This window comes from Pelophylax lessonae, assembly GCF_965119305.1.
Source record: "Pelophylax lessonae genome assembly, chromosome: 1".
Lineage (NCBI taxonomy): Eukaryota > Metazoa > Chordata > Amphibia > Anura > Ranidae > Pelophylax > Pelophylax lessonae.
Genome location: NC_138768.1, coordinates 657,313,972 through 657,324,861, shown reverse-complemented (window position 1 = coordinate 657,324,861; position 10,890 = coordinate 657,313,972). Strand labels below are relative to the sequence as shown.

Genomic DNA, 10,890 nt, shown 5'->3' with positions numbered 1-10,890 from the left:
AAGGGGGTGAGGTGAAAGACGGTTGGACATTGGCTGCAGGTGCCAACTCTGACCTTTCTGCAGTAGACTGGGTGGGAGACAATGTGAAGGAACTGGAGGCACTGTCAGCAGCAAACCAATCTACTATCGCCTCAACTTGTTCTGGCCTCATCACTTCTAGGGGCGTTTGATGCCCTACCAAATACTGATGCAGGTTCTGTCGCCTACTCACACTTGAGGAAGGTGTTTCACTTGTGCGTGTAGCTGGCACAGATCGACCACGTCCTCTCCTTGCAACAGGAGCTCTACCAGCAGCACCACGACCCAGGCCACGGCCCTTATTTGACGGTCTCCTCATATTTCTGTAATTTAAGATCTTGCCCTAGAAAGGTTTTTATTGAATAGCGGAATAGGAAATATGATCCAAAAAAGTGTATGTATCTCGCACGTACAAAACCACACTAGGCCCCAATTACTATTGTTTCTACCCCTAAAAGGATGGATGAGGAGTAGGAGGAGTATGGAACAGACAGCACCCTCAAATCTTCAGAAGTATGAGATGAACCCCAAAAACTTGGAAAGGTGGATCTCACACGTACCGACACAGACTATCCCGCAATTCAATTGATCCTCAAAGGTTTTTATTGAATAGCGGAATAGGAAATATGATCAAAAAAAGTGTATGTATCTCGCACGTACACAACCACACTAGGCCCCAATTACTATTGTTTGTACCCCTAAAAGGATGGATGAGGAGTAGGAGGAGGAGTATGGAACAGGCAGCACCCTCAAATCTTCAGAAGTATGAGATGAACCCCAAAAACTTGGAAAGGTGGATCTCACACGTACCGACACAGACTATCCCGCAATTCAATTGATCCTCAAAGGTTTTTATTGAATAGCGGAATAGGAAATATGATCAAAAAAAGTGTATGTATCTCGCACGTACACAACCACACTAGGCCCCAATTACTATTGTTTGTACCCCTAAAAGGATGGTTGAGCAGTAGGAGCAGGAGTATGGAACAGGCAGCACCCTCAAATCTTCAGAAGTATGAGATGAACCCCAACAACTTGGAAAGGTGGATCTCACACGTACCGACACAGACTATCTCGCAATTGAATTGAACCCCAAAGGTTTTAATTGAATAGCGGAATAGAAAATATGATCAAAAAGAAAGTGTATGTATCTCGCACGTACACCACCACACTAGGCCCCAACTACTATTGTTTGTACCCCTAAAAGGATGGTTGAGCAGTAGGAGGAGGAGTATGGAACAGGCAGCACCCTCAAATCTTCAGAAGTATGAGATGAACCCCAAAAACTTGGAAAGGTGGATCTCTCTCACACGTACCAACACAGACTATCCCCCAATTTAACTGATCCCCAAAGGTTTTTGATTAAATAGCGGAATAGAAAATATGATCCAAAAAAAGTGTATGTATATCACACGTACACAACCACACTAGGCCCCAATTACTATTGTTTGTACCCCTAAAAGGCTAGATGAGGAGTAGGGGGGGTATGGAACAGGCAGCACCCTCAAACCTTCAGAAGTATGAGATGAACCCCAACAACTTGGAAAGGTGGATCTCTCTCACACGTACCAACACAGACTATCCCCCAATTTAACTGATCCCCAAAGGTTTTTGATTAAATAGCGGAATAGAAAATATGATCCAAAAAAAGTGTATGTATATCACACGTACACAACCACACTGGGCCCCAATTACTATTGTTTGTACCCCTAAAAGGCTAGATGAGGAGTAGGGGGAGTATGGAACAGGCAGCACCCTCAAACCTTCAGAAGTATGAGATGAACCCCAACAACTTGGAAAGGTGGATCTCTCTCACACGTACCAACACAGACTATCCCCCAATTTAACTGATCCCCAAAGGTTTTTGATTAAATAGCGGAATAGAAAATATGATCCAAAAAAAGTGTATGTATATCACACGTACACAACCACACTAGGCCCCAATTACTATTGTTTGTACCCCTAAAAGGCTAGATGAGGAGTAGGGGGGGTATGGAACAGGCAGCACCCTCAAACCTTCAGAAGTATGAGATGAACCCCAACAACTTGGAAAGGTGGATCTCTCTCACACGTACCAACACAGACTATCCCCCAATTTAACTGATCCCCAAAGGTTTTTGATTAAATAGCGGAATAGAAAATATGATCCAAAAAAAGTGTATGTATATCACACGTACACAACCACACTGGGCCCCAATTACTATTGTTTGTACCCCTAAAAGGCTAGATGAGGAGTAGGGGGAGTATGGAACAGGCAGCACCCTCAAACCTTCAGAAGTATGAGATGAACCCCAACAACTTGGAAAGGTGGATCTCTCTCACACGTACCAACACAGACTATCCCCCAATTTAACTGATCCCCAAAGGTTTTTGATTAAATAGCGGAATAGAAAATATGATCCAAAAAAAGTGTATGTATATCACACGTACACAACCACACTGGGCCCCAATTACTATTGTTTGTACCCCTAAAAGGCTAGATGAGGAGTAGGGGGAGTATGGAACAGGCAGCACCCTCAAACCTTCAGAAGTATGAGATGAACCCCAACAACTTGGAAAGGTGGATCTCTCTCACACGTACCAACACAGACTATCCCCCAATTTAACTGATCCCCAAAGGTTTTTGATTAAATAGCGGAATAGAAAATATGATCCAAAAAAAGTGTATGTATATCACACGTACACAACCACACTAGGCCCCAATTACTATTGTTTGTACCCCTAAAAGGCTAGATGAGGAGTAGGGGGAGTATGGAACAGGCAGCACCCTCAAACCTTCAGAAGTATGAGATGAACCCCAACAACTTGGAAAGGTGGATCTCTCTCACACGTACCAACACAGACTATCCCCCAATTTAACTGATCCCCAAAGGTTTTTGATTAAATAGCGGAATAGAAAATATGATCCAAAAAAAGTGTATGTATATCACACGTACACAACCACACTAGGCCCCAATTACTATTGTTTGTACCCCTAAAAGGCTAGATGAGGAGTAGGGGGGGTATGGAACAGGCAGCACCCTCAAACCTTCAGAAGTATGAGATGAACCCCAACAACTTGGAAAGGTGGATCTCTCTCACACGTACCAACACAGACTATCCCCCAATTTAACTGATCCCCAAAGGTTTTTGATTAAATAGCGGAATAGAAAATATGATCCAAAAAAAGTGTATGTATATCACACGTACACAACCACACTAGGCCCCAATTACTATTGTTTGTACCCCTAAAAGGCTAGATGAGGAGTAGGAGGGGTATGGAACAGGCAGCACCCTCAAACCTTCAGAAGTATGAGATGAACCCCAACAACTTGGAAAGGTGGATCTCTCTCACACGTACCAACACAGACTATCCCCCAATTTAACTGATCCCCAAAGGTTTTTGATTAAATAGCGGAATAGAAAATATGATCCAAAAAAAGTGTATGTATATCACACGTACACAACCACACTAGGCCCCAATTACTATTGTTTGTACCACTAAAAGGCTAGATGAGGAGTAGGGGGGGTATGGAACAGGCAGCACCCTCAAACCTTCAGAAGTATGAGATGAACCCCAACAACTTGGAAAGGTGGATCTCTCTCACACGTACCAACACAGACTATCCCCCAATTTAACTGATCCCCAAAGGTTTTTGATTAAATAGCGGAATAGAAAATATGATCCAAAAAAAGTGTATGTATATCACACGTACACAACCACACTGGGCCCCAATTACTATTGTTTGTACCCCTAAAAGGCTAGATGAGGAGTAGGGGGAGTATGGAACAGGCAGCACCCTCAAACCTTCAGAAGTATGAGATGAACCCCAACAACTTGGAAAGGTGGATCTCTCTCACACGTACCAACACAGACTATCCCCCAATTTAACTGATCCCCAAAGGTTTTTGATTAAATAGCGGAATAGAAAATATGATCCAAAAAAAGTGTATGTATATCACACGTACACAACCACACTGGGCCCCAATTACTATTGTTTGTACCCCTAAAAGGCTAGATGAGGAGTAGGGGGAGTATGGAACAGGCAGCACCCTCAAACCTTCAGAAGTATGAGATGAACCCCAACAACTTGGAAAGGTGGATCTCTCTCACACGTACCAACACAGACTATCCCCCAATTTAACTGATCCCCAAAGGTTTTTGATTAAATAGCGGAATAGAAAATATGATCCAAAAAAAGTGTATGTATATCACACGTACACAACCACACTAGGCCCCAATTACTATTGTTTGTACCCCTAAAAGGCTAGATGAGGAGTAGGGGGGGTATGGAACAGGCAGCACCCTCAAACCTTCAGAAGTATGAGATGAACCCCAACAACTTGGAAAGGTGGATCTCTCTCACACGTACCAACACAGACTATCCCCCAATTTAACTGATCCCCAAAGGTTTTTGATTAAATAGCGGAATAGAAAATATGATCCAAAAAAAGTGTATGTATATCACACGTACACAACCACACTAGGCCCCAATTACTATTGTTTGTACCCCTAAAAGGCTAGGAGTAGGGGGAGTATGGAACAGGCAGCACCCTCAAACCTTCAGAAGTATGAGATGAACCCCAACAACTTGGAAAGGTGGATCTCTCTCACACGTACCAACACAGACTATCCCCCAATTTAACTGATCCCCAAAGGTTTTTGATTAAATAGCGGAATAGAAAATATGATCCAAAAAAAGTGTATGTATATCACACGTACACAACCACACTAGGCCCCAATTACTATTGTTTGTACCCCTAAAAGGCTAGATGAGGAGTAGGGGGAGTATGGAACAGGCAGCACCCTCAAATCTTCAGAAGTATGAGATTGTGTTCACTGTACCCCACAAAGATTGAGTTCACTGCACCCCACAATGATTGTGTTCACTGCACCCCACAAAGATTGTGTTCACTGCACCTCACAAAGATTGTGTTCACTGTACCCCCCAAAGATTGTGTTCACTGCACCCCACAAAGATTCTGTTCACTGTACCCCACAAAGATTGTGTTCACTGCACCCTAAAAGGATGTTGTTCACTGCACCCCACAAAGATTGTGTTCACTGCACCCTAAAAGGATGTTGTTCACTGCACCCCAAAAAGATTGTGTTCACTGTACCCCCCCAAAGATTGTGTTCACTGCACCCCACAAAGATTGTGTTCACTGCACCCCAAAAAGATTGTGTTCACTGTACCCCCCAAAGATTGTGTTCACTGCACCCCAAAAAGATTGTGTTCACTGTACCCCCCAAAGATTGTGTTCACTGCACCCCACAAAGATTCTGTTCACTGTACCCCACAAAGATTGTGTTCACTGCACCCCAAAAAGATTGTGTTCACTGTACCCCCCCAAAGATTGTGTTCACTGCACCCCACAAAGATTCTGTTCACTGCACCCCACAAAGGATTTTGTTCACTGCACCCCAAAAAGATTGTGTTCACTGCACCCCAAAAAGGATTTTGATCACTGCACCCCAAAAAGGATGTTGTTCACTGCACCCCAAAAATGATTTTGTTCACTCCACCCCAAAAAGATTGTGTTCACTGCACCCCACAAAGATTGTGTTCACTGCACCCCAAAAAGATTGTGTTCACTGTACCCCCCAAAGATTGTGTTCACTGCACCCCACAAAGATTCTGTTCACTGTACCCCACAAAGATTGTGTTCACTGCACCCCAAAAAGGATGTTGTTCACTGCACCCCAAAAAGGATGTTGTTCACTCCACCCCAAAAAGATTGTGTTCACTGCACCCCACAAAGATTGTGTTCACTGCACCCCAAAAAGATTGTGTTCACTGCACCCCAAAAATGATTTTGTTCACTGCACCCCAAAAAGGATTTTGTTCACTGCACCCCAAAAAGGATGTTGTTCACTCCACCCCAAAAAGATTGTGTTCACTGCACCCCAAAAAGATTGTGTTCACTGCACCCCACAAAGGATTTTGTTCACTGCACCCCAAAAAGATTGTGTTCACTGCACCCCAAAAAGGATGTTGTTCACTGCACCCCAAAAAGGATTTTGTTCACTGCACCCCAAAAAGATTGTGTTCACTGCACCCCACAAAGGATTTTGTTCACTGCACCCCACAAAGATTGTGTTCACTGCACACCAAAAAGGATTGTGTTCACTGCACCCCAAAAAGATTTTGTTCACTGCACCCCAAAAAGATTGTGTTCACTGCAGCCCAAAAAGATTGTGTTCACTGCAGCCCAAAAAGATTGTGTTCACTGCAGCCCAAAAAGATTGTGTTCACTGCAGCTCACACACAGAAAAATGGATGTGGATCACTGACACCTGCCTATCTCCAATCCCACACCACACAGCAATATCGATTGTAGTTTGTAGAACACAGTTTCCCTAAAATTCAGCAGACTCTGTCCCTAACAGGATTGAGAAGAGATCGTAGATCAGGATTGAGTGCAGATTCACCCCACCCCCCACACAGCAATATCGATTGTAGTTTGTAGAAGACACTGACCCTATAATTCAGCAGACTCTATCCCTAAAATGCCTACAACTCGCCCTGCCTAAACACTCCGACCTGTCCCTCAATTCTATCCGGACACAAATGGTTTTTTCCTGCCTATCTTTCCCTAATCAGCAGCCAGCACATTGATGTGTGCTCTGTCCCTTAGCTAAGCAGCAGAAAGACGCTGCTGCGGCGGCTGCCTCGAACTTATAAAGACTTGGTCACATGCTTCAGACGGCCAATCACAGCTACTAAGACATTTGCAGGCATGGCTGGGATGGCTTAAGGCACACCAGTTAAACGATTGTTGATTGGCTGTTGAAAGCCCGCCATGAAAAGAGCGCCAAAGCATGCAAAACCCGGAAATAAAACGACCGAACACGGATTTTTACCCGAACATACAGTAAAGTGTCCGTGTTCGGGTAAAAAAAATCCAATTATTCGGTACGAACACGAATAATACAGTCCGTGTTCGCTCAACACTAGTTGTCACATAAATAGGAAATTTTGCACAGACTGCATAGACAGCATTTTAAAACACATTAAGCTCTTGGGCTAAATTAACACAATAAAGTATATTTTTAACAGTAAAAAAGGTAGGAATATTGTTCACACCATTATTTATACTGTTATTGGAAGCTTTTTTATACATTAACCACATCCCTATTTAGCTTTTTTGGATAAAAAAAGCAAATGAAAGTTTATATTTTTCTGATTAAAAATAGAAGTAAAGTGCAACACACAGCAAATATATTTCCACAGTTTCTTATAACCTCCATTGTCTAAACCACATTCTAATTTAGCTTTGAAAGTCAAAAAGCAAAATAAAGCTTAGTTATTTTGTTCTGTTAACAATAGAAGTAAGATGTTACACATAGTATACATAATATTTCTACAATTTTGTGTGGGCTTCATTGTCTAAATCAGATCCCCATTTCGTTTTGAAAGTCAAAACACAAATTAAAGCTTATATTTCTGATTAAATTAGAAGTAAATTTCTACACACAGCATACATATAATTTTTGCAATTTGTTGTAGATTTTGGCTAAACCACATTCCTATTAACTTTAGAGAACCAAAAAATGTAACGTTTGTATTTTTCTATTTAGAGAAGATGTTACACACAGCATACATAATATTTTTGCAAGTTCTTGTATAGGTCTCCACTTTATACAGGCATACCCCACTTTTAAGTATGCAATGGGACCAGAGCATGTATGTAAAACGAAAATGTACTTGAAGTGAAGCAATACCTTTTTTTACTTCTCAACGCATGTACTGCATTCCAATAGTCATTTAGAGGCATAACTGATATAAATAATGCATTGATAACTAAAAAAAACCCATAATATTAAAAGAAAAATTGTAAGCTTACCCTATCTTGATTGTTGTCGCAAGGCCAGAGAAGCTGAGAGAATTTAATGTAGTAGGAAGGATGAAGGCATTGAGGTATCTTCTGTTTCACAAGTCAAGTCTTCAAAGGCGAGACGCTTTCTTGCTGGTGAATTGGGTCTACAAATACAAGTAGCAATCAGATTAGGAGCAGGACTTGATGGGGATATCAGAGCTGGAAATGGACTGGCAAGGTTGCAGGTATCTTCTGTTTCACAAGTCAAGTCATCAAAGTCGAGACACTTTCTTGCTGGAGAATTGGGTGTACTACAAATAGCAATCAGAGTAGGAGCAAGACTTGATGATGATGATGCCAGAGCTGAAAATGGACTGGCAGGCATACATGTATCTTCTGTTTCGCAAGTCAAGTCTTCAAAGGCGAGACACTGTCTTGCTGGCAAATTGGGTGTATTACAAATATCAATCAGAGTAGAAGCAGGACTTGATGGAGATGTCACAACTGAAAATGGACTGTCAGTTGATGATGATCTAGGATCAAAATGACTGTCAGTCAATGTGGATGATCTGCGTGCTGATGGACTTTTAGAAAAGTAAGTGTCTATGAAAGTGTGAAGTGTAGCTCTCTTCTTTTCCCTGTAGATTTCTTTGTAGCAGGCATAATCCCCTGAAATGTTAGCATTGACTTGGAACTTCTTTCAAAATCCCTATTATGTTTTTCAAAAAGAGCCATGGCACTTTTAAGATGACAAAAACTTCAAAGATAATTTTTGTAGTTAAGCCTTCAGGCTGTTCAATGATCTCAACCTCATCCTGCACATCTTCTTCTCTCTCCTCTTCAAGCTCTAGAAGAACTTCATTGCTGAGGGGCTCAGTGTGGGATGCAAGCAGTTCAGCAACATCTTCTGGCTACACTTCCAGCTCTAACTGCCTTGCCATCTCTACAATATTTTCAGTAACATTAGCTACATGTTCTTCAAAGCCTTCAGAATCATCAACTAACTGTGGGCATAATTTTTTCCAGGCCCTTTTCATTGTAGTTTCCTTTAGTCATTCCAAGCATCTCTTACAGTTTTAATGCAATCCAAGATGTTGTAGCTTTTCCAGAATTTGGATAGGACTTCTTTACCATCACCTTCTTCTTTGTCTATTACTGCAACACACTTACTGAATGTTCTTTTCAAGTAGTTCAACTTGAAGGCAGCTATGACACATTGATCCATTGGCTGTAGTAGTGAGGTGGTATTTGGTGGTAGGAATTGCACTCAAATGTTAGGGTTCAGCTCATCTAGCATTCGAGGGTGTCCAGGGGCATTATCAACAAGCAGCAAAAGGTGGAAAGGGACACAGTTGTCCTTGCAATAGGCTTTCACTTCTGAAACAAAGCAGGTGTCAAACCAATCTTCAATAAGGGTTGCAGTTACCCATGCTTTTTTGTTAGCTCTCTAGTGCACTGGAAGTCTAGTTTTAACATAGTTCTTCAAAGCTCTCGGATTTTGCTATCGCTAAATTACCAAAGGCTTTAGCTTTAAGGTACCAGAAGCATTGCCACCTAACAGAAGGGTTATTCTATCTTTAGCTGGCTTGTAGCCTGGCATTGATTTTTCCTGTCTTGCGATGAAGGTTCTTGCAGGCATCTTCTTCCAAAATAGCCCAGTCTCATCCACATTAAAAATTTGATCCATAGAGTAGCCTCCATCTTGAATAATTTTGGCAAAATCTGTTGGAGAGCTTTCTGCAGCCTCAGTATCTGCAGCAGCTGCCTCTCCATGGCTTGCAAAAAATTCTGCATCCTTTACTGCCTCACCTTTCTGAGCCTTCAAGTCATTGAATAGGCTTTAGGCTTTACTTTGTATAATTGCCTGGTTGACAGGAACATGGCTTCTAGTCTGATTTTCTATCCAAAGTGTTAAGAGTCTCTCCATGTCTGCAACAATGCTATCTTTTTTCAAATTGTTGCTGTGTTAACGGGTGCAGCACTCTTAATTTCTGCAAGAATTCTTTCTCTGTTTTTCATGATGGTGTTAACTGTAGTCCGAGTGAAGCCTAGCCTTCGGCCGATTTCAGCTTGAGCTACACCTTCATCCTACTATTTAATAATTTTAGCCTTCATATCCAAGGTAATAGATTTACATTTTTCTTTTGTATCTGTCATTATTGTACAGTGCAGTACACGATAGATACCTGAAACAATCAAAAGAACAAACAGAAGTTCCTAAAATATGTACTGTAACTGTATTTCAAAACTATCCTTAAATTATTGGTCTTAAATTCACACACTTGCACATTATTTACAATTTCAGAGGGTCAGGGGCTGTAGTGAGGGGATCAGGGGATGTAGTGGGAGGTCAGGGGCTGTAGTGGGGGTGTCAGGGGCTGTAGTGGGGAGTGTAAGGGGCTGTAGTGGGGAATGTAAGGGACTCTAGTGAGGGGGTCAGGGGATGTAGTGGGAGGTCAGGGGCTGTAGTGCAGGTGTCAGGGGCTGTAATGAGGGGGTCAGGGGATGTAGTGGCAGGTCAGGGGCTGTAGTGGGGGGTGTCAGGGGTGGTAGTGGGGGGGGGTATAAGGGGCTGTAGTGGGGGGAATCAGGGCCTATACTGTAGTGGGTGGCCATGGGCTGTAGTGGGGGGGGTCAGGGCCTGTAGTTGGGGGGTCAGGGCCTAGGGCCTATAGTGGGGGGGATCAGGGTCTATAGTAGAGGCTTATGGGATGCAGTGGAAAGTTTGTATTTTTCTGACTAAAATAGAGTAACTTCGCCCTCCCACTACCTCCTGCTCTCTAGTTCCCTTGTCACCTCCTCCCATGCTGACCTCCAGGACTTCTCCTGAGACTCTCCCATCCTTTGGAATTCCTTACCCAATCTGTCAGACTATCTCCAACTCTATCCATTTTTTGCCGATCCCTAAAAAAAATTTTTCAGAGAAGCCTATGCTGTGCTTTTATTTTCTCCATCAGCTCATCCCACACAGTTATTACCTTTTATATCACTTGACCCTCCCTTCTAGATTGTAAGCTCTAACGTGCAGGGCCCTCTGATTCCTCTTGTATCGAATTGTATTGTAATTGTACT

The 10,890-nt window shown here is 42.5% G+C and overlaps 1 pseudogene across 1 annotated transcript; it reads right to left on the bottom strand.

Moving 5' to 3' along the window:
* Window positions 1–7,888: 7,888 nt before the first annotated feature.
* On the bottom strand, window positions 7,889–9,072 carry LOC309549012 (tigger transposable element-derived protein 1-like; annotated as a pseudogene). Its single transcript has 2 exons — window positions 8,368–9,072; window positions 7,889–8,181 (listed from the first exon to the last, which is right to left on the bottom strand). The product of its transcript is annotated as a tigger transposable element-derived protein 1-like (transcript).
* Window positions 9,073–10,890: the final 1,818 nt, after the last annotated feature.